The 24,368-nt window shown below is 39.9% G+C and overlaps 1 protein-coding gene across 4 annotated transcripts in view; it reads left to right on the forward strand.

Moving 5' to 3' along the window:
* The first annotated feature begins 355 nt into the window (after positions 1 to 355).
* The window catches only part of GALNT13 (polypeptide N-acetylgalactosaminyltransferase 13), a 206,813-nt gene continuing 182,800 nt past the window's right edge, over positions 356 to 24,368 (forward strand). For all 4 annotated transcript variants that reach the window (XM_081344089.1, XM_081344091.1, XM_081344092.1 and 1 more), the window contains exon 1: positions 356 to 613. The gene's annotated coding sequence lies outside the window, so the exon portion shown is untranslated. The remainder of the gene's footprint in view (positions 614 to 24,368) is intronic.

Here is a 24,368-nt window from a genome sequence, read left to right on the forward strand (position 1 = left end):
CAAAGCCGCTCCAAAGAGCTCGAAGGGCGGAGCGGTTACGTAAACGATCCCAGCAGCCCGAAGGAGAAGGCGGCCCGCCCTCCTTTGCGGACGGAGGAGGGCGCAGAAGGCAGAGCCAACCCCCGCCGCGCGCGTAACCCATTTGCTGGCCTCACTTCCCTGGGCGGAGAGAGAGAGAGAGAGAGAGAGAGAGAGAGAGAGAGAGAGAGAGAAGGGGGGGTCGATTACGTAAAGGCTCCAGCTCAGCTCCAGCCAATCCCCTGGGTGCTTTTAAGAGGCGGAGCCGGAGGGAAAGGGGCGTGACTTAGCCGCGCTGTCTTGCTTCTGTGCGGTGGCTGATATTATTAGTAACAGCTCCGGCAGCGGCCGCCGAGGTGCGAACGGTGTTCTGGTTCCATCCCAGAGGAGGGAAGGGAAGCCCCGAGCAGCAGAGCAAAAGCCGGGCGAGGAATCCGCGAGATGAAGAAGCCTCCTCTGGCCGCGTTGGAAATTTTCCCTCGTCAGGCGTGTCCTATTTAATCGGGGAGGGGGGGGGGGAAAGAAATCCAGTTGGAGACGGGAAACCGGTCTTTCCTCCGAGCGGCAGCGACGGCGAGGCGAGACTCTTTGGCAGGTGAGCCGCGAAAAAAAAAAAGGGGGGGGGGAGCAACCGAGGAGGCGATAGCTACCTGATGCCGGCGCATCTCCAAGGCAAAGGGCTGGCGGAGGAAAAGAAGTATAACCGCAGAGGGTCTTGTCTACGTGTGATGATGGTGGGCTCCGATGAGGGGCAGATCGTGAGAAAGGGACGACCCGTAACTTTGGCTAAGGCGCGTCTGCCCCGCGGCGACGGCGGCATTCGAGGCTCCCGGGCTGGTTTGCAGCGGCTCGCAAGGCCGGGAGGGGGGGGGGAGCAGCAGTAACTTTCTGCTCGGCTTTTTTCTTTTTCTTTTGTTTTGTTGAGCCACGGATGTTGGGAGGCTCCTGTGGCAGGGTGGGGAATCGGTCGGAGCAGCTGTTTTGGGAGGGCAGGGTCGGCGGAAGAAGAAGAAGAAGAAGAAGAAGAAGAAGAAGAAGAAGAAGAAGAAGAAGAAGAAGAAGAAGAAGAAGAAGAAGAAGAAGAAGAAGAGCGGGCGCGTTCACTTCTTCCTTTTTTTAAAAAAAATGAAATGAATCTGCTTGTTGGTACGAAACTGCATCTCTCCTTAAACCAGGGGTAGGCAACCTCGGCTCTTTTATGACTCATGGACTTCAACTCCCAGAATTCCTGAGGCAGCATAGCTGCCTCAGGAATTCTGGGAGTTGGAGTCCATGAGTCATAAAAGAGCCGAGGTTGCCTACCCCTGCCTTAAACGGAGGGTGGGTGGCTTGGCTGAAGCTTGGCGCCTTCCAAGCTTCCTAAGGCCGAGGGGGGGGGCAGGGCTGGTTTCTTTTCCAGATCCAACGAAGTGCGCAGTAGGTTTCGCACGGGACACCGTGGTTTTCCTTTTTCCCCCCCCCCTTGGTTTCTGTGACCTAAAGACGCAAGCGGGGCCATACGGTGCTTTGGAAAGGTGACCGCGAAAGAGTCTCTCGCCTTTATTTTTATTTATTTTTTCCATCTCTGGCTGATTGTTGCTCGAGGGCAAAACGTACTGCTGCTAGCCACAGCTGGTGCCGATTGTCTGCTTGCTTGGCTGCGGATCGTGGACTCCGGACGGGGTGGGCGGATGAAAGGATCAAGAGAGGCTTAAGCACTTCACGTTCCCTCCTTCCTTTTTTTCCCGCTAGAAGATTTGCTACTGCGGAGGAATTTCGACGAATCCACATTTGTCTTCACACCGCGGTTCCTCTTTAAAGTGAGGAAGAAAATACTGGATAGTGAGGAATCCTGAGTTAGGAGGCTGCTCGGGGGTTTTCTGTATGGTCGGAGCCACTGGATGCTGTTTTGTTGGTTTTTTATGTCAGAAGTCAGCTGGGGAAAAGTGTACTGGTGTCCTTGAACACATATAAACTCCTTTGCCTCAATAGTAAGCAAACAGCGTTACCGTATTTATGCCTGTCCAGAATTTCCATTTCTCTCCTGCCAACATATTTGAGCTATATTTTTTTGAATTTTGAAATTTACTAGTTTGGTTGCCCTGTGATCCTTTAAAATCTTTGCACCCAGGTTTTTTTTTTAATCCTCTACTTCCCAGTTTCTGTGAGATAATGCAGCTAAGGTCCATTGTACTCATAAGTACAGCTATTTATAAAGCATGCAGAATCTTAACCCCTAAGTATAATTATATTCAGAAAAACATGGCTGTATACCTTTTGCAAAGATTTCGGAATCAAATCGGTATGTCAGTCCATCTAGTAAATATATCCAAATTTAGTAGATCTTCATGATTAAGTATTATTGAGATTTCTATCTACCGGTATGGTATGTATGCTCAAAACTAATACCAACTCTTCTTTACAAATAAGTGTGCCTATAAACCTCATGGGAACTTCTGAGTAAATGTGGAAAAATCAGGTAGTTAAGCTGCAATTTTACACATATCTTCTTTTTGAGGAAATAGGGTGTGTTTCCCTCCATCTGTTGGTTTCTTTCTCAGTTCTATATAAAAGAAGCAAAATGCCTGTAATTATTCAAATCTATGAGGATACTTACTATTGTAAAGAATTTTAAATACAGAAAAAAGTAATTTTGAAGTATGCTAGGCAATGGACATTGCTTAAATGAACTCTTGAAAATATGAGATCCAGCAAGACAGTTTTGTAAACCAGTGTTCAGAAATGATACAATTTAAGATGACGTATTTACCTATTGGCCATAATACTAAAAGGAGGCATTTCAATATTTTGACTACAGGCTGCCATTAACTATATGGACTCTATGCCGAGGAGTTGGTTTCGCAGGAGAGAGCTGCCATGAATTCCTCTTTTTCCAGAACCTACTGGTAGTTGTAAAGCAGGATTGATTAGTATTGATTGCATATTACTTTAGGATCTCACTTTTTTGACTTACAAAAAGGTTAAGTCAGGCTAGATGTTTTTATTTTGTTTTTAAACGCATGTTTATATAGCAGAAAGACAGCAAGATCAAAAGCATGCTCTAGAATTTGTATGTAATATTGTATAGTTGAGACTGCTTCTTGGTCTAGGAAAACGAAATGCCACAACAAGAATGAGTGTTCTTCAGCAAAATAAAGCTGGTAACGAGAATGGTATACTATGCAATTATCGTTAGGATACCATCTTAATTAAGTCTCTTGACAATGCACCTGAGATCATGTGCTGGAGATGATTTTCTACGTTAACTGGTGGAGGGTTTGGGGACATTCTTATACACTTGATTTGTGGAACTTGTAATATCAGTGTACCCCTCTCTGGGAATATCTATACATTAATGAATATTCCAGGAAAGAATATGTTATCAAAGAGAACTTTGCTCCTTACAAGTAACTATTTTCCATTTGTGGGCAAAAAACTGTTGGAGTTCAATGTTTTTGACTTTGAAGTCTCATAGTCCAGGGTTTCAGTTTGTTCAGGGCAGGGATAAAGAAGGACTTACGATTCCCATTGGGGGCCCATTTTGAATTATGATTGCTTTAATTCCAACTACAGGTAGTCCTCGACTTATGACTAAAATTGAGCCCAACATTTCTGTTGCTAGGTGAGACAGTTATTAAATGAATTTTGCCCCAATCTTTCTTGCCACAGTTGTTAAGTGAATCACTGTCATTGTTAAAGTAGTAACGTGGTTGTTAAGTGAATCTGGCTTCCCCACTGATTTTGCTTGTCAGAAAAGGTTGACTCAGCCTTCCATCCTTCCGAGGTAGGTAAAATGAGGACCCAGATTGTTGGGAGCAATTAAGCTGACTTTGTAATAATGCCGCTTGGGGTGTGTGTGAAAGCCCTAATAAGCAGGCATATACATAGAATGAAGGCTACTGCTAAGCTTGTAAGCCGCCCTGAGTCTTCGGAGAAGGGCGGGATATAAATGGAATTAAAATAAAATAAATAAAATAAAATCACAAAAGGTGAACATGTGACGTCAGGACACTGCAGCCGTCATAAATATGAGTCAGTTTGCCAAGTGTCTGAATTTTGATCATGTGACCCTGGGGATGCTGAATGAATGTAAGTGTGAAAAACGGTCATAAGTCACTTTTTTCATTGCCACTGTAACTTTGGTCGCTAAATGAACTGTTGTAAGTCAAGGATTACCTGTACACAAACGAGAAGGTTGATGGAAGTTGTGAGTTACAGGAAGTCTGGACAAAAAAGAACTGTAATGTAGGAAAGGATGTTTTGATAGAAGATAGTTAAAGCAATTTCCATAGTTTCTGAAGTCAGTATATCTCCTCCTAGTGCTTTTATATCTTTTAAAGAAACATTCACCATGAAATTCTAAACATACTTATTAGAGGATAACACCACTGTTATTGAACTCAGGGACATATCTTTCAGTAAACTAATTCAGTCCTTTATTGTATTATGCCTTCTATTATGCTTCAGAAACCAAGATGTCTGATTTAATTTTTGGTTCAGTTCTTATCCAAGCTTACATACAAAGGCACATTGTCCAAGGCTTTATTTCCTTTAAGATAGACTTGACCTTTCTAGTGCGTGTGGCAATGTATTTCTAAGGTTTAGCTTTAAATATTTTATAACCTCAGTCAGCCTTCTCTATTTAAAGCACCTTATACATAGGTGTTAAGGATAATATAAGGACGGAGTTACAATCCTAAGGAAAGAGCTATGATTCACTTTGGTCTTGAGAGCTGTAGAAGCTTCTTGGATGAGAAGCGAAATGTCTTTAAAGAAAAACAAAGTTCAGTTGCCTCTTGAAAAAGCACCTTTGGGACAACCATGACCTGGATGACTCAGAATCTCCATAGACTTTTGATTTATTTATTTTATTTTAATTCCATTTATACAGTATCCCGCCCTTCTCCGAAGACTCAGGGCGGCTTACAAGCTTAGCAGTAGCCTTCATTCTATGTATATGCCTGCTTGTTAGGGCTTTCACACACACACACCCAAGCGGCATTATTACAAAGTCAGCTTAATTGCCCCCAACAATCTGGGTCCTCATTTTACCTACCTGGGAAGGATGGAAGGCTGAGTCAACCTTGAGCCTGGTGGGATGCGAACCTGCACTAATTGCAGGCAGCTGGTGTTACTTAAGGAGGCATTAGCCCACTGCTCCACCAAGGCTCACCAAGGCTCTGATCTTGAGATTACACCAGACATGTCAAACACAAGGCCCGGGGGCCGGATCCGGCCCGTGAAGCCATCCTGGAAACAGTGAGGGAATGGCCCCCACTGCCTTGGCCCTGGCCCAGAGACCCTCAGATCTGTCCCACTCCTGCCCAGGCCTTCATAGGCACCCTTGATGCGAACGATGTAGACCTGGCCATGCCCACCCAGTAGGCCATACACATTCTAGCCATGCCCACCCAGTAGGCCATGCCCACCCAGGCCACACCCACCCAGCCCCTTGAGGGCAACCGCAATGCTGATGCGGCCCTCAATGAAATTGAGTTTGACACCCCTGGATTACACACAAGGTCATGTTGGGTTCTTATATGGATAGGCTAATTTGCATTAAGAGCTGGTTTGGTGTAATGATTAAGGCACCAAGCGAGAAAGCTGGAGGATGATGGATGGTTCTAGTCCCTCCTTGGACCCAAGCCAGTTGGGTGACGTTAGCCATTCACTCATTCTCTCTGCCTTAGGAAGAAGGCAGCCTCAAATCACTTCCACAATCTTGCCAAGAAGATTGCAGGGACTAGTCCAAAAGGTTACCAAGAGTCAATAGTCAACTCCCCCAAACAGTTTGAATTACGAGTTTCTGCAGATATATTTTATTATCTTACACTATTAGGCAATCAGAAAAATACCACTTTCCTGTTTGGTGACTATCCAGAATATTACAATTGTAGGCCCACTTGAAATTCATAGTGGCATGTGCTCTCAACTATGATGGCTTTAGTTTCTCCATATGGAATCTGAATTGCCACATTAAAGATGTTATATTTTCTATTTTTAATCATGCTTTTATACTCTTTTGTTAATTAGTTATAAATATGGTTTTCAAATGAATATTTGTGCTGGACATATGGTTTTGAAAAGCAGAATCACCCAGCTAGAACTACAATACATTTTTCTGTTGCAGAATAGATGGAAGCTGAATATTGAGGTGCTTTTAATTGCTTGAAAATACTCAAGAGGAAAAAAATGATTAAGAGGACCCATGATCAGAATAAACCTGTTGGAAAAGGGAAAATATAGAATAGTAATTATCTGACTACTGAATTATTTGACTTAAGTTTCAATACAAACAATCTTCCCTTGCAATTTAGTTTAATTTTGTTCTGTACTGTAATAACTGAAAAATGAATGTATTTATGATAAAGTATATATGGAACTGGAAGAGACGCGGTGGCTCAGTGGGTTAGGACGCTGAGCTTGTCGATCAGAAGATCGGCAGTTTGGCGGGTCGAATCCCGAGTGCCGCGTAACAGAGTGAGCGCCTGTTACTCATCCCAGTTTCTGCCAACCTAGCAGTTCTAAAGCACGTAAAAATGCAAGTAGAAAAATAGGGACCACTACGGTGGGAAGGTAACAGCGTTCCGTGTGCCTTTGGGGTCTAGTCATGCCGGCCACATGACCACGGAGACGTCCTCGGACAAGCGCTGGCTCTTCGGCTTTGAAACGGAGATGAGCACCGGCCCCTAGAGTTGGAAGCGACTAGCACGCTTTACCTTTTATATATGGAACTGATTTATTTTGGCAAAGATTTTTGTGATATAGGTGGATGTCCACTTACTATCTTGCACTTCTTAGTGGTCACTAAACTATTATAGAATGTATGTATGAATGGCCTTTCATACCTTCATAGTACTATTTGAAACAGTTTCAGGATTTGTGTATTCAGATATAACTTGAAGTTCAACTTGTGTGTTTGGCAGCAAAGGAGAAACATTTTAGTACAGGGGTTTTCAAACCTGACCCTTTTATGACTTGTGGGCTTACATTCCCAGAATTCCTCAGCCAGCGTGCCAAGTTCGAAGACCCCTGTTTTAGTATATTAGATAAAGGGTATGTTTTGTATACAGCCTTTTAGAAAAAGCTCACTATTTGTTGTTGTTAGTTGCGAAGTCGTGTCCAACCCATCGCGACCCTATGGACAACGTTCCTCCAGGCCTTCCTGTCCTCTACCATCTTCTGGAGTCCATTTAAGCTCACGCCTACTGCTTCAGTAATTCCATCCAGCCACCTCATTCTCTGTCGTCCCCTTCTTCTCTTGCCCTCAATCTTTCCCAGCATTAGGCTCTTCTCCAGTGAGTCCTCCCTTCTCATCAGGTGGCCAAGTATTTGAGTTTTAGCTTCAGGATCTGGCCTTCTAAAGAGCAGTCAGGGTTGATCTCCTCTAGGACTGACCGGTTGGATCGCCTTGCAGTCCAAGGGACTCGCAGAAGTCTTCTCCAGCACCATAGCTCAAAGGCCTCAATTCTTTGGCGCTGAGCCTTTCTTATGGTCCAACTTTCACAGCCATACATTGCAACTGGGAAGACCATAGCCTTGACTATACGCACTTTTGTTGACAGGGTGATGTCTCTGCTTTTTAGTGTGCTGTCTAGATTTGCCATGGCTTTCCTCCCCAGGATCAAGCGTCTTTTAATTTCTTGGCTACAGTCCCCATCTGCAGTGATCTTAGTATTTAGTGAACTGGTAATAGATTTAAAACCCTTAAAGGTAATTGGACCCTCTACACGGAAGAGTCTAGTCCTGTTATTGCAGAAGCCAATAAACAAAGCACTTGTCTAAATTCTCTGATAAAACATAATATTCTGTGTCACTTATTTAATCAAAGGAAAGATCGTGGTAATAATTGCTGCTTACCATGTGGCTTCTCTTTCCTGTCCCCCTCAAGTCTTCACTGCTGTTTAAAAGGCTCCTATTTTAAATCCTTGATCTGCTACTTAAGAGATTACACTGCCCAGATGCATGTGTTCAAAGCAGGATTCCTGAATCATAACAGTTGTATAGAGGGCAGACTCTTGACAGTTACTGCTTGCCATGCAAGAGATGAGAAACGTTGAAATTTGGCATCACAAAGGGCCCCATTTCCTTGATTTGTGCTCACTATTAGTGTACAGAATTGTGTCTACAGAAAAAAAAGTTGAAAGGATCAACATATCCCAAGTCTGAAATATTTTAAAGACTTGTAGTTTGGCTTCTACCTCAGATGATACCGAGAACATTTAGCATGTTTTTGGACAAGTTATTCTCATACAATATATCAATAGCTTAATCATATGCTTTTTTCATTGGGGTTAGAATGTATATAATGTATCAAGATCTGTGGTTGTGCAGTGGTTAGAATTTAGTATTGCAGGCTAAATTCTGCCGAATGCCAGGAGTTCGATTCTGACTGGGGCTCAAGGTTGACTCAGCCTTCCATCCTTCCAAGGTTGGAAAAATGAGACCCAGATTGTTGGGGACAATATGCTGACTCTGTAAACCACTTAGAAAGGGCTGTGAAGCACTGTGAAGCGCTATATAAGTCTAAGTATTAGTTAGTGTTAGTATATATAAAAAAGATCTATGCCCATGCCTTGGATTTGAAAAGAAACAAGCTTTGAAGGGTTCTCATAACCCAGCATCAGAACAGGTCAATACAGATAGTCCTTGACTGTAATTGGACATGGAATTAAGGTCATAAGTTGCAGTAGTTGTTACATGGGTCACCATTTGACCATACCTGATTTTTGGAGTGGTTGTTTTAACAAACCCATTTTCTTCAGTGGGCATTTTATTCTTATCAGGAAGTAAATGGTGGAAACTGACAAAAGCTACAGAAAATAATTGCATTGTGATTGCAGGATGCTGCAAACGGTTGGTTGCTAACTGCCCAAAATTCAACCATATGATTGTGAGAGGAATGTTGCTGTCAGAAGTTGTAAATTGCTCTGTGGAGCTCTCTCATAACCTTGAAGGTTTGCTAAACAACTGGTCATTAAACAAAGACTACCTGTATGTCTGATTGTCAACCAAGTCTTGAAAGTCATCTAGCAACCCTTAGTTTCTTGACTATAATGCATGAGAAATTGGCAGAAGTCACATTCTGGCTTCTTGCCCCTCTTTCCTTGTCCTCCCATTTTAATCCTAAATATTATGTTGCGTTATGACATTAACTGATATATTTTGATCAGAAGTATTTGATAGTTGTAGTTATTTTCTGGTATGTAAGTATCTGCAACTTTCAGCTGGGATTATAAGGACTAAGCAGTTTGTTTCCTGATTCATAACCAATAGAGAATGAGCTGGCTTTAAATATTTTATACAGAGTTAAAGTGTAAGTTTGTGCAAATCTTTGAAATAAGTGATTTGGAATGTGGGAATGCATGCAAAGCACTTCCCTTTGAATACTTAAAGCAACCATGTTTCCCCCCCCCCCCAAGCTTGTAGGGTTGCTTTGTAGCTGATCTCTGCTAGGTCTGAATGCATGTGTAAGCACAGGTAATTCACTCTACTGGGAAAAATGCAAACTTAATGACTATATACTCCTAGTAGAGTGTGCAGCTTCTGTGTATCAAGTGAATAGTTCTGAATCAAGAAAATTGAAATTTCTTGACCTTTAGAGTGCCCTCATTATCCATTTGAGGTAAACCTGCTTTCTATGCATTCCTTGCTAATCAAATAACACATGGCAATGAAATCGAAATATAACTCTAGTCACTACTATCAAGGACCTGTGCAAACTATATTTGAGAAACTAGATTTAAAACTGAGGGCTAAAGTTACAGCATTGCAAGTAATATAAACCAAGTAGCTACTGTCTTGTTTGTAAAAGCAAAAATTATATTTTCTATTTGAATGTAGTTGTTTAATCATTCTACATACAACCCATTATTTTTTTTTCAAAACCCTCTGATTTAGTTACCGTATATGAACTTGATTGCAAAAATTCTCCTAAACTTTGTAAAATATGATTTTATCTGTATAACTCAGAATTAAATCTAATTTATAGGTAGGCTTTAAAATCTTGGTTGCTTGAAAATATTTCAGCAAGCTATGCCAACCTGTAGGCTACATTTTAAAATCCCACCTTATACACTTGAAAGACATATAATACCTGGACTGCAAAGGATGGATTTCCACTTTTCAATGGGCTGCTCAAATCCCATTGAGTTCCATAGGCTCTAATAAGATAAGATGAGGTGAATGCACCTCAAAGCTAGATTGGCTTCAGTTTTTTTATTTATGCACTTGATTTTAATAGTTTTAATATGTTTTTTTAATGTTATTTTAAATTTTGATTGGGAGATGCCCAGAGTTTGTTATAAGATGGGCAGTTATATACATATGATAAATAATAAATCCATCAGCTAGAGCAGGGGTTCCCAGCCGGGGGTGCTCGCATCCCCTGAGGGTGTGAGACAATATTCCAGGGAGTGCAAAAACTTGGGGTTTTCAAAATTATAGTGTATATGCATAATTTGTTGCTGTTATTTTGAACTTTTGTAAGGGGTGCGAGAATATATCAGAAGCGTTCTAGGGGTGTGGGGTATAGAAAAGGTTGGGAACTACTGAGCTAGAGGGTGTTGAAGTTTGTCTATATCATTGCAAAATGTTCCATAGTATGGATTATGGAGCAACATTTCCTGCTGGAATTTTGTGAGGGAAAATGTCTATTGTCAGGATGACAAAGAACCATCCCGGGAAGTTAAATTATGTAATTATCTAATGTTTTTGTGGGAATAGCCAGTTCTTCACGGATGCAGGTGTGTTTTATTTGGCTATATGAAAGGAAGTTGTGTGCTTATCACAAACATCATACATGGGATAATATAATTTTTCTTAAAACTTCATTTTTTGAAGGCAGACCTTTTAATAAATACTCAGGGTGATGGATTATAAACTTAATTTATGTAGTTCCATCTCCCTTGCCTTGAACAGCGTTTTTTAAAACTATATGAAACATACAGCCACAAACAAAAAGAACAATTCAAGGAAATTTTTAAATAGAATTAAAATTTAAATAGAATTTTGGCCACCTCAGCTGCAGTATGTTTCAGAAAAGCTATGGTAGAGCTAAAAGCTGCAGATTGAAAATTATTAGAAAATAATTTAAGATTAAGATGGTACTAATCTAAATATATGTTAATTTATTTCCCCCCCAAAATCCAGTTTAATTCACCATACATATGAAGACTGCTAAGCAACTAGTAGTATGCTATCATATCTATGAAATAAATATACATATCTTAAAATAGTGGAAATGAAATGATAATTCATGCTTTTTTTTCTTAAAGTCTGTGATATTATTTTCCAAGTGTTATATTGTGCTGAGGTTTGAGTGCATTTCACCTTAGGGCTTGAAATCCTTAATCCTGTCAAATCAGTCAGCTAGTCTTAACATCTATCAGTGTTTCACAAACTTGGCGACTTTAAGATGTATGGACAGCCAACTGTCCCTTCTAACAGTAAGGAAGAAAACTGCTAAATGATAGCCGCCGGCTTCTGTTTCAGAAGAAGAATAGCGTTTCGTGCAATGAGCATTAACATTTTAGTTTATATTCCTGTGCCCAGAGTAGTAAATTTAAAGCACTGTTGCATATAAAGCACTGTTGGTAGGAAAATAAACATATAGAAATAGTGTGTGCTAAAACACTAGTGTATGAAGCAACAGGGTAACGCTTAATACAGAGGTGGGCAATCCAGTACCTTCCAGATGTTTACGATTTCAAATTCCAGAAGCTTCACCCATCACTGTCAATGGCAAAAGTTGTGAGAGTTGTAGTGAAAGTCAGCAGTTACTTTGTGAAATAATTCAAAGTTGCTGCTTTAAAAAAATGGTATTCCAGTTTAAGGTGGAGCCACTGGCTTAGGTGCACTCCTGCTTCTGTTTTTACTTTAGTCCAGACATGTCAAACACAAGGCCCTGGGGCCAGATCCAGCCCGCGAAGTGGTTTCATGTGGCCCATGAAGCCATCCTGGAAACAGTGAGGGAACAGCCCCCACGGCCCTGGCCCAGAGACCCTCCTTCTGCCAGAGACCCTCAGATCTGTCCCACTCCTGCGCAGGCCCCCATAGGCACCCTTGATGCGAACGATGTAGAGCTGGCCATGCCCACCCAGTAGGCCATACACACTCTAGCCATGCCCACCCAGTAGGCCATGCCCACCCAGGCCATACCCACCCGGCCCCCTGAGGGAAATTGCAATGCTGATGCGGCCCTCAATGAAATTGAGTTTGACACCCCTGCTTTAGTCAGTAGAAGCTCGTGGCAAATATCCTGCGTCATACCCCACAAAACTGCTTTGAAACATTTGAGAACCTTCTCTAGCAATGAGTTTTTCCACCAAATTGTTCACTGGTGCAAAGATGATTTCAGATTTCATTTTTTAAATAGATACACAGTAATTAAGCTCTGGCATAGGAAATTTTGTGATTTATTTGCCACCATACCTGGAACACTGGTGGAGCAATTATTTTGAACTGCATTAACCTTGCTGTTGTGTTTATTAATGTTATGATGTCAGTTTTGTTTTGCAATTATTATAATTGAGCACATCACATGTCTCTTCAGAGCTCTGAAGACTTGAGATTTAAATGCTTCATTTCCTGTCAGTTCTTTATTATTTTGATGCTCCATTCTCTTTTCAGTTTGATTGTATAATAGTGTTTAAGGGGGCTCCAGTTAAATATTTTGCAGCAATTGTTCTTCCTCAAAGGGGACTGTCTTTTATGTTCTAATTAGGTACCTTTAGTGCAGAGAACTGGTTTGGCTATACATTTTCTGTCTGCTTTGATTCAAGTTAGAGATTTTGAGTTGATCCTTGATACAGGTTTTAGAAATCAGTATAAAAGATAAAGGTAGTGTGAGAAGCATAATGATATATAAATCCAACTCGCCTAATATTTTTGAAATAACTTTTAAAAATGTAATTTTATAATTTAAAATAATGTTTTATATAGCAAATATGTATATTACCTCTGATTATTTTTGGCTGTCTGATAAGATCTAATAGAGTTGGCATGTTTCAATTCCTATTGCTTTAGTGTCCTCTGGTAGGACCATGTGATATTATTTACTTACATCCTGCCTTTATTATTTTTTATAAACAACTCAAGTCAGTGAGCATACGGTGTCTAATGCTTCTTCCTTCTCTTATTTTCCCCACAACAATAACTCTGTGAGGTAAGTTGGACAGTGACTGGCCTAATATCACTCAGTTGGTTTTCTTGGCTAAGGCCAGACTTGAATTCTCAGTTTCCCCGGTTTAAAGTCTGGTGCCTTAACTGCTAGATCTAACTGACTCTCTAAGGCCTTTTTCATTGTGATGGCTGACCTATGGAACAGCTTTTGTCTTTGAGATCAGGATGGTTCCAATCCTGCCTAAAGACCTGTTTTTTCCCCCTAGGTCAGGAAGTCTTATGAGCCTGCCTGGTATTTGTTGGTTTCAATTGCCTGCAGTGCAACATAACTTATTATACTACTGAGTAGAATACCTCATATTTTTAGTTAGTTGATGTTGCCTCTCTGACTCACGTGTTGAGTGGGTAACTATACAAATTGAATAAATAAGCAAAAATTATCTTTAAATGTTGCTCTAGCCATCAACATTAATAGGAGAAAGTATAATTAATCGGTGGAATATTGAATTCCTCCATTTTCCCTTTAAGGTTGGGGGAAGCAGTTGTAATAATCCTATTGACTGCTACTCCCATTTACAAATAACTGCTATCCAGAATAGATTTACGACCCTACACAAGTAATACTTTTTTTTTTTGTAACATTAATTTAACTTGGTTGCAGAAAAAAAATTGCTAGCATTATCCAATAGAAGAACATAGTGTTCCTTCCCATTACTCAAAAAGTTGCAGAGGATTGAATATATTCAGAATAAATATGGGACTAAAAAGTTTCATTTAGCATTTGAATAAGTAGTGGATTTATATGATGTATAACTATTTAGTAGTTATTTTATTAATATTTTGACGATGGAGAGTTAAAGTGCGACAGAACTTAATGTCTTATTGTTGTTAGCATATTTTAGATTATGCTTGTTTGTATTTTTATACCCTGTATTTAGCTCTGGGAAGTCGGGGAGGGGGGAGGGTAGGGTAGGGAGGGGTTGGGGAGAGGGTAGGGGGAGGAGGGGGGGTTTGTATTTAAAAATGTATTGTAAAACTTTTCAATAAAAAAGAAAGTTGCAGAGGAAAATGAAAAAGCTGTCTAAAAAAGCTGAAAAAGCATTTATATAGTCCTTTGGTTAAAGAGGTGAAAAATGTTTAAGCCTTCCTATCCCAAGTAAACTGGGTTTGTCCCATTAACATGGTAGTTCAAAATAGTTTTATTTTTCATTAATAACAGTCTGCCTTTGTTGAGTTATAGAATAACTTCATCTCTGAAACTTTTGTAGGAGATGTAGGCTTAGATGAATTGTCAGTGACACTCAAAGGTTCAGTTTACCTTTCACTGATCTCATACATACATACTTACACATCCTGGTTAGTTTAGTACAGGGGTGTCAAACTGCTGGCATGCGGGCCGGATGCACCATGCGGAAACCGCGCCCACCCCATTGCCGGCAATGGCAAAACCGTCCCGATACGTTGCATGATGTCATGTGACGTGAGTTTGACATGTTTGGTTTAGTAGAACATAAACACCAATGACTGTGCACACTCTTAGCTACAATCTTCCATTAGTGCACCATTATTTTTCAGCAATTGCTTGGACTGTTTTATATGTTGGACCAAGTGAAGTTGTATATGAGTGAATTCTACCAAAATTTGAGAATGCAAACACCACAGGTACAATGGAGAAAACTATTAATTTTGTTGCCAAGCAACTGCTGTCAAATTCAGTGCCTTACAGTGAAGTTGGTGATGGATTCAACTATGGAAATTCAAATGCATATAAAAGAAGGCAGACAGTAATATTGTTTAATCTAATAAGATTTCACAAACATGTACGTTACCAAAAATGCTTAAAACATAAGGTTAGGATAATGTTTGTTGAGAAAATGTGTATTGTATTGTTTTTCATTGTCTTTTCTGATTTAGAGTTAAATATCCTTGGAAATAAGTCTGTCAGAAGTATGAAATCAACTTATTTTTAAGAGACTGTTTCCCTAAAATAAGGCCAAGAAAGTGTCAGGGGATGTGCTTTTACTTCTGAGTATTAGAGTGCACATGAATTACACATATGTGTAAAATGGCCTTGTGTTAGAAGGAATTGTCTTTCATTTTAGCTTAGGATGGTTTTGAGCTTATGTAATATAAGGAAGTCAATAAGGATCTTAGAAATATGAATCCTTCTACCTGTTGGCCAAATCCATGCCCTTTCTGGTTCCTTCAGGCAGATCATGTCTGGCTGGATTTGAGAAGTAGCAGCTGGTTCTTTTGGAGGGGTGGGATGCTACTACCGTATTTTCCGTATAAGACGACCCCCCAACTTTTGAGGTGATTTTCATGGGTTAAAAAGTCGTCTTATATGCCGGAAAATACGGTAGTCTTGAAGTAGGCAATGTTACACACACACACACACACACTCTTTGAAGAGATTGCTTGTCAATCCAACCATACTTGATACATTTCTTCTGACACGTTTTTAGAAAACAAATGTTGAAAAGGAGCTGTAGGTTGCACTGCAGAGCTCTGATTAAAAATCAGGCTAATTACATTAATCACTCTAATAGATTACTTTGATTGGGACCTGGATGAGAGAATGTACTCCTCATTTTGTACACTTAGGCAACATTTAATATTGTTGACCATGATAGTCTTTAAGACCACCTGAAATGGTTGGGAGTAGGAGCTGCCATGCTATATTGGTTCCATTACTAACTAAGTAGGTAGGCTAGTCAGGATCATGGACAAATATTGATTAGGTCCTTGGGTGCACCATTTTAGAATCTTACAGGACTTAGTTCCTTCCCCTTATTAGTTATATGAGAGAAGTTATCCATCAGTTTGGAATGAGATGGCATCAGTATTCTGATTTATTTTACCACCTCATGCAAAACTCGAAATCCCGTACATAGCTTGAATCAATGTCTAACTACTGCTAGGTTGTGGGTAAGGAAATTAAGCTCAGATTCAACATAGCAAGACAGAATAGTATTGCTGTAAACCTTGGGCTTATTAGCTAACATCAGTCCCAGTATTTGCTTTTAGATGTACATCGACACCCTAACCCTTTGAAGATGGCCTAGAAGCTATAACTTGTATAGAAAGGCTGCAGCCAGATTGCTACAGTAGTTGAAGAAAGCTGTTACTACGAGCTAGGATCAATTTTGGCTGCTGGTAAACTACTGGGCCTGACTCAGAGTGGTGGTAGTTAGTACTCTGATGAAGGATGGGGATTTATTTTTGCCTTACCAAGAATGATTCTGGCTGTCTGATTTAAAAAACAAAACAAGGGAAAATCTATGCAGAATTCACCTCACCACCACAGGAGCAGTGGTGGGGATTCAGCCAGTTTGCACCACTTCGGCAGAACCGGTAGCTAATTTTTTGTTGCCCAGGCCCAGAATGGACTTCCGGAAGCGGCATCCACACAGAGAACTGGTTGTTCACATATTTGAATCCCACCACTGCACAGAAGATCAAAGAACACTGAAATAGCAGACTTCTTGGTAGTAGATTTCAAAAAGCAGGACATATTCTCCTGTCAGCGGTACGATTGCACCCCTTTTATTCAGGAAGGCCCTTAAAAAGGTTTTGTTCAAATGGAACTTTTTGTATTCTATGTTTGGGTTTCTTTTCTTATAATTGCTTTTATTATTTGGGTGGTTGGAATGTGTTTATTGTCAAGATATTCTGTCTTAGTTTGCTCCTGTACCCAGTAAGTTAGATTGGTTTATATAAATGTGGTCAAACAAATACATTTCATAAAATGTAAAATGACAAATATTTCATAAAATAACCTTAATCTCAGTATATTTCTGTGTTCTCATGAGTGGTCTCATGAGAGTGTGATCTCTTTAATTTTTTTCAAACATAATTTTAACCATTTTGGTTAAATTTAAAAGTTAAAATATTTGGTCTTTACAATATTTTTGGCCACTGTTGTGTTATACAAAATGATGTCATTTCCTTAAAAAAAATCTGGTCTCTATGAAGCCGTGATTGAGTGATTTGAACATGAGATAACAGTAGATATAAATGATGAAGGTGTCTTACCAGATAACATAGCAAGAGATTCTTGGAGACGGTTTGCTAGTCTCCCAGATAGATATTCCAGCCAGTGTCATAGAGGCTGAAGTGGTGGCTTATTTGGAATTACAGCCATTATGAGTAAATTGAAGAAAGTTAAGTTTTCCCCAGCTGTCTTGTTGTTTAAAATAATCTAGCAGAGGCGTGTTTGCAGAAATAGATTTGTAGCTATTACTGTTTCTTACCACAATATAGTGTAATGTGTTGGCAAACTATCCACTAGCATTTGTAGTCCCTTCAAGCTTGCTTTAGTTCCCTTTTTGGATGAACTTTCTTGTAATGACATCCAGATCTGGAAAGGAAATGTAATTTTTAACCACCGATTTTTAAACTCTACTAAGCGTAATTTTTGAAGCTGCTTTGTTTTAATGATTGTTTCGTAAGATTGATAAACAGATCTCTTTAGGGACAAATATTGTGGTTGGTGCCTACCTTTTTTATTGGCTTTGAGTAATTAAACCTGCTTAGTAATTTTTTTAGCTATTTTTGCAATTATTTTATTAATATCAGTTGGTAGCTTACATTGTTATAATGGTTATAAACTGCTAAGACTCATCACACACATCAAAAATAAATTAATTAGCCAAATGATAAATTACTGTCTGGTCATGCTAAAATTTGCTTTATCTAACCCAGATTAGATAAAGTTTCTTCAGTTCTTCTTATGTCATGCAAGAGATAGAGGAAAAGCTGCACATAAAACTATTAGAGGTCATGATTCAAGTTCTTCTGGAAGTTTGTTAGTACTTAATTTTGGGTAAAAAAGAATGTTGGTATTATTCTAAGACACATTTTCTGCACCAGTGAAGGTATATTTAGGTCTCAATTGTAGATATGAAACTTAACCTTTTAGATTTTTATGAATTTCATGACTGTATTTTTAAGTTGCCCAGAACCATGAGTTATTAATAGCCAATATTTAATATTATTAATATTTAATAATTGTCCTCTTCTATCAACACGTTTTGGAAGGGTGTGCCCAAGTTTCGGAGAATGATAAATGGCCATCAATTGGCACAACCCTAACTATTCCTTTTACAACACTGCAGTGTTTTGAAGTAGAAGACCTAAAGATGCTTTGAGGTTCACAAAGAAGCTGACATAGCACCGGTCAATTGCAAACAATGGTGGGAAAATACATATTTAATCTATTGAGTTACAGTCAAGTGCTACATGTGCATTCAGTTATCTCTGAAGCAATTTTTTTGTGTGTGGTGGAGGCTTCAAATCTAAAATGCCACAGAGACCTGCAGTTAACTGGAATTTGTGAAAGGAAGAGGAACAGTGGCCAGCTAAAAGCAGAATGGGCAGATGCAGGGTTGAGGAAGTGACCAATAGAGAGTTCATTCTCAATTCACACAGCCTAGTAGTTTATCATGTCTTGCAGTGCCCAGAATCTGTGACTCCTCATTTCCTCCAGCTCTGAATATCAAAGGATTTAGCCTGTGTGCACTCAGATACCATTTCAATTAGATATTAATCCTAATTCATTGCTATACGGTACCAAAGTTCCCATCCTCCAGGAACAGTTTTGAACGCTCTGTAGAGCTTGTGGTGTTGGATCAAGATACAACTTGGTAATGCTTTGGAGCAAGCAAGCTGAATGATCTGGACCCTGAGCTTGACTGACTCTCATTAGTTCAAATAAAACAGTAAGAATTCTCTCTCTAGCGCTAGATATAGGCACGGGGGCTAGAGAGACAGTTTACATTTTATTTAAAGAATACACAAACCACAGTAATTTAGGGAATCAGTTTTGAGGAGATATCAGGAAGAGAAACTCTGCTGGCATGAGGGTCAGATTGTCTTCATGGAAAATCAGATTGTCAGTGGCAGCTAGCCCTAAAGATTATCTGTTGCCTCTGGAATTTTTATTTTATTTATTATTAGACTTCTATGCCATCCATCTTGCCAAGTTGACTAAGGTGATTTCCAAGGCAAATCATGAGAAGCCTCCTATGGAAAACAGTTGTAACCGTTAAGTTCATTTTCTGAGCCTGAATGTATCTTGTTGGCTAAAAATAATACAGAATGCACAGTATTTCTGGTAATATAGAGACAACCAGATGGATAAGACCCAAAGTCTTGTGTATGTTCCCAGGAAACAATACCTGCTAGAAAAGAGGTGTCAGAATGATATCCAAAAGTTATCTTCAACTTGCATCTGACAGAAAAAGCTATCAGCTGGATTTGCTTTTTCTCTCACATGCTTATTTCATAGCAGCTCTTTTCACCATGAAGTTATTCTGAAGCCTTTCTACAATATTTAGCTCAAGGAGATTCTGGATTTACAAATAAGATAGGGAAAGCAGGCAGAACATAGGCTCTGGAATTTCAACCCCGCTGCCAGCAGTGTCCATAGGAAGCATCTGTATTTTTTCCCTCTCTGTGATGAGGTAATGTGTTTGCCAGGCTGCAAACCTTTAGCTCTGGGTCACATGACCAGGAGGGAAATGGCTTAAAGTGGAGCTTTCCTAGATGTACCTTACTGCCTCTTCCATTACAATACACTTTTAGGATTTAGGGCAAATGGTATTTCAAGCTCAGTCTTTCTTTCCCCCCCTCTTTCTAATTTAGTCACGGTGAAGAGTTGTCCTGCTGATGGAGAAAGCCCCAAACCAATTTATGTAATTTATTTTCAGTTTGGTTGGAAAGAATAAAGGAAAAAAAGAAAAGAAAAGGAATGTCCCATCTTCCGAGACAATTGGGGTTGTCGCTAGTAATACAGCCATTTCCTCCTTCCCTCAAACACCCCCCCCCCCGTTTTCACTGCATATCAGTGGGGTGGAAGACATTTTCCCTATGCTTTAGAAAGGAAGGACTGATGTGCTTTTAGCTCATTAGTTTGATGAGTTCTTGTAACTTAAGTTCCTTCCTTCGCAAGGATCTGATCTTTCCTAAGCTGTGCTGTGTATACTATTCAGGAGTTACCTGATTCCCTGGTACCCTAACAATTAGCATGGGGGGGGGCTTTTGCACAACGTAGCTTATTCACAGCTCTCTGGTGCTTTCGATTTGGATTTTTTTTTTAAAAAAAGGCTTTGATGAGGAGCAGTTGAAAACTTATTTTTACTGGGAGAGACTTTTGACCACAACTAAAAGTGGATGCAAAATTCAGTGATCCAAGAAAAGCAGATTAGCATCTTTCAAGTGTTCTTGGGATATAAATGCCAAGTTGTTAGCATCCCTCCATTCCTATTATGGGAGTGTATACTATGATAGGTGAAAGGCCCTGAGGGAGATTGAATAGCTGTGAATTTAGAAAACTCCAGGAGGATTAGATCTTGTTTTAACCCAGAATGTTCATTATTAAAATGTAAGTAAATCATGAATCGGGACAATTATAATCCCTTTTAAGTGCGATTGAGTGAATAGTAATTTATTTTTGTAATTTGCCCGCGCTTGGTTCAGAACTCATGATTTAAATGGTTTTCATAGCTGGCCATGCTGCCAGCAAATTGATTTTACTTTTAGGCGAGAACCATTCTGCAGATAGCATGTTATCACATATTACTTATGCTTCCATTGTAATGCAGCTTTCAGGCTTTTTACCTTGTTAACAACAACTTTCAACCAGCAGTGCTTTTATAGCTCTCCAATAATGAGCTCTGTAAAAGCCCCAATTCATGAACTTTTTGCACAATCCCTTCTTCAATTATAAAGCATTACATTCCCAAGATGAACACTCATTTTGAGTTTAACTGTTCTGTTGCCAGACTTGATTCTAATCAATGTTGGTTTACAAAACCTCAGTGTTTTGAGAGTCTACGAACTCTCACCAGCTATGACATTTAATATCAGAAATACAATGTTCCTTTGCATTACAATTCAATTAAAAGACACTTAAGCTGTTTTAAGAAGAGCCCTGTTGGAAGCCAAGGCCTGTGTATATTGAATCTGTGTTGTAGCAGCCAGTGTATCTTTGGATGCTGGCTCACAGCCTCTAATACTACAGTGAGAACTAAATTAAAGAGTCATGAACCTAATAGGTTGAATGATGTTCTGAATTTGTTCAGGCACCTTTTAGTCTGCTGCATCCGTTCTATCTACTATATTTTCTTCTCTGTTTCTGGAATATATAGCTCTCAATATATTGCTTATAATAAAAAGTAAATAAAAATGAGAGCATTTCAGTGAGATTTTAAGTTCATTGAGTGTTTAGAAATAGTCCAAGAATGATATAAGCGTGTCTTGGTTGCAGTTGCTTCCATTTCATCCCAGAGCCTTATATAGAATATATGAAATAACTTTAATGAAAAGAAAATTTTCATTTCCTTCCTCCTTATTGCAATTACCTACGCTTATCCCCTTCCCAAGGTTTGGGGGGGGGGTCTCCTGGAAAATCCAAAATTGGAGAAGGACGAGGGAAACCATCCAAAATTAGCATGGGTTCCAAATGTAACTTGTTTGGGGAGAATCACAAATGAAAATCTCTCCATTTCTGTCCCACCTCGCCCCATCTCCATCCTCTGGAACTAGTTTTTGGAGGAACTGGGGGGAAAGGCATAGTTAAGATTCTGGGTTTGTTGACTGGAAGCTTGGCAGTTTGAGACCAAGTACCATGCCCCAGCTCCTGCCCACCTAGCAGTTTGAAAGCATGCAAATAAGAGCCCTGGTGGTGCAGTGGTTAGAATGCAGTACTGCCGGTTAATTCAATTGCTCACTCCAGGAGTTTGATTCTGAGTGGCTCAAGGTTGACTCAGCCTTCCATCCTTGGTAAAATGAGGACCCAGATTGTTGGGGCCAATATGCTGACTCTGTAAACTGCTTATAAAGGGCTGTAAAGCACTATGAAGCGGTATATAAGTCTAAGTGCTATTGCTAAATGCAAGTACATAAATAGGTATCACTTCAGTGGGAAGGTAACAGCATTCCATGCACATTGGTGCATTGTCATACCAGTCACATGACCATGGAAGGGTCTTCAACCCATGCTGGCTCCCTTGGCTAAGAAATGGAGATGAGCACTGCCCCCAAGTGTTGGACACAACTGGTCAGGGGAAACCTTCACTTTTTTTTTGAGGGGGAAAGAAGGCCACGTTTTTCTAGCAGTGGAAGGGGTGGCACGCTTTTCTTCTACAAACTTCTTTGCATTAACCTACCTTAGGATCCAGATCTACATACCTCAAGTATTATATATTTTATTTTCTTAGATGGCATGAATACTATTTTGAAAGTCTTTACAGATTTTGCTAAGGTATCCGTGATAAGATTGGTTATATAATACGAGTTTACACCTTCCACCTATTCTTGTTGCAGGGGGCAAGTCATAATTGACGTGGAAAATCATCGGTGTGACTTGGGCTGGGCTGAGACAATTTCTATCCCAAAACTCAGATAACTTTTCTAGCTGTGTAGTAGATCTTGCCCTAAATGTTATCTGTGTAAATTATTTAGACTGGGTATGTCTAAACATTGCCTACGACATAGCAGTGTGTGAGTTTTCTGGATGCTTTTCCCACTGAGTTTGTTTTAATAAAGGAAAGTCATGGAGAACAGCAGGCTTGGTTATCAAATAGTGTGCAAGCTGTTGATTCCTTAGGGATAGGTTAAACTCCGTCTTTTGTCAAAGTTATCTTAAGATAGTTCCATAAAAAACAGGAAACAGACACACAGCATTCCCCTGATAAATAACCACACAGAAATGTGTTTTCACCTTCCAATCAGAGAGGCACACAAACATCCTTCCCCTCTCTTGCACTGTCTGTCATATCCACAGGCATTTGTACATACACACAACTTTATAGGCCTTCCTTCCTCCGGCTTTCCACTTGTGCTGACATGAAAATCCCCCTTTTCTAGAAAGGTTAGCAGGGGAAAAAATAAATCCTGTTTTCACAGTGGGATCTTCCTTACTGCCTAGCATGGGAAAATCCTAGTTTCCAGTACTGCCCCACCATGCTTGCAGTAGATTTGTCTCTGAGCATATCTGCTAATGTGCTGTAACCAGTGGTGGGATTCAAATATGTGAAGAACCGGTTCTCTGTGTGGATGCCGCTTCCGGAAGTTCATTCTGGGCCTGGGCAACAAAGAATTAGCTACCGGTTCTGCCGAAGTAGCTGGCTGTAACCAGAGAGAAGAGAGACCTTAAAGAATAGCAGCTAATCTAGCAGCTACACTCAGAGCTGGACATAGAAAACATAGTTGTTAAAAAGACTTTTTATGGAAATTGATGAAACGGGTGACAAAGAAAGATAGGTGATGGATAAGGTCTGTTTAACCATGAGGGACCGACTGCTCTTTAGAAGGCCAGATCCTGAAGCTAAAACTCAAATACTTTAGCCACCTAATGAGAAGGAAGGACTCACTGGAGAAGAGCCTAATGCTGGGAAAGATTGAGGGCAAGAGAAGAAGGGGACGACAGAGAATGAGGTGGCTGGATGGAGTCACTGAAGCAGTAGGCGTGAGCTTAAATGGACTCCAGAAGATGGTAGAGGACAGGAAGGCCTGGAGCAGGGGTAGGCAACCTCGGCTCTTTTATGACTCATGGACTTCAAAGCTGGCTCAGGAATTCTGGGAGTTGAAGTCCATGAGTCATAAAAGAGCCAAGGTTGCCTACCCCTGGGCTGGAGGAACGTTGTCCATGGAGTCGCGATGGGTCGGACACGACTTCACAACTAACAACAACAACAACAACCATGAGGGAACTGAAATGTGGATTGATCAATCGGTCACATGCTTTAATCAGGAGTAGATAACCTCTGTGGCATTGTTCACCAAAGCTGAGAGCCCTTTCAAACATTGCATGGAATTATACTTTTAATATGTTAAGTGGGAAAATTAACTATATGGGAATAAGCCTATTAACTGTGTGTAACAAATTGCCTTTAATAATGTATTATAAAAGAGTTGTTTTAATTATTTTATTTTGCTGGAGTTTATTTTTTTTAATTAAATTTTTACTATATTGCTGTTTTGAGTTTGAATATATGTATAGAAATGGTGACTCCCTGATAAGTCGAGCTCTAAAGAATGAGTGAATGTATGAGAATATAAATATTTGATTTTCATAAGAAAAATCACTTTTCACTATAGCAAAACCATATAGCATCTTTTTAGAAAAGCATTGATTGGTGATGAATATTTCTTAATCAGTTTCACCTGTTTCAATGTGACTTCTATCACGGTTTTTAAGATAATGATCCAATTAATGGTCCGTTTTTCTGAACTGTAATTCCTGG

The sequence above is a fragment of the Vipera berus genome, assembly GCF_964194415.1.
Source record: "Vipera berus genome assembly, chromosome: 1".
NCBI lineage: Eukaryota > Metazoa > Chordata > Lepidosauria > Squamata > Viperidae > Vipera > Vipera berus.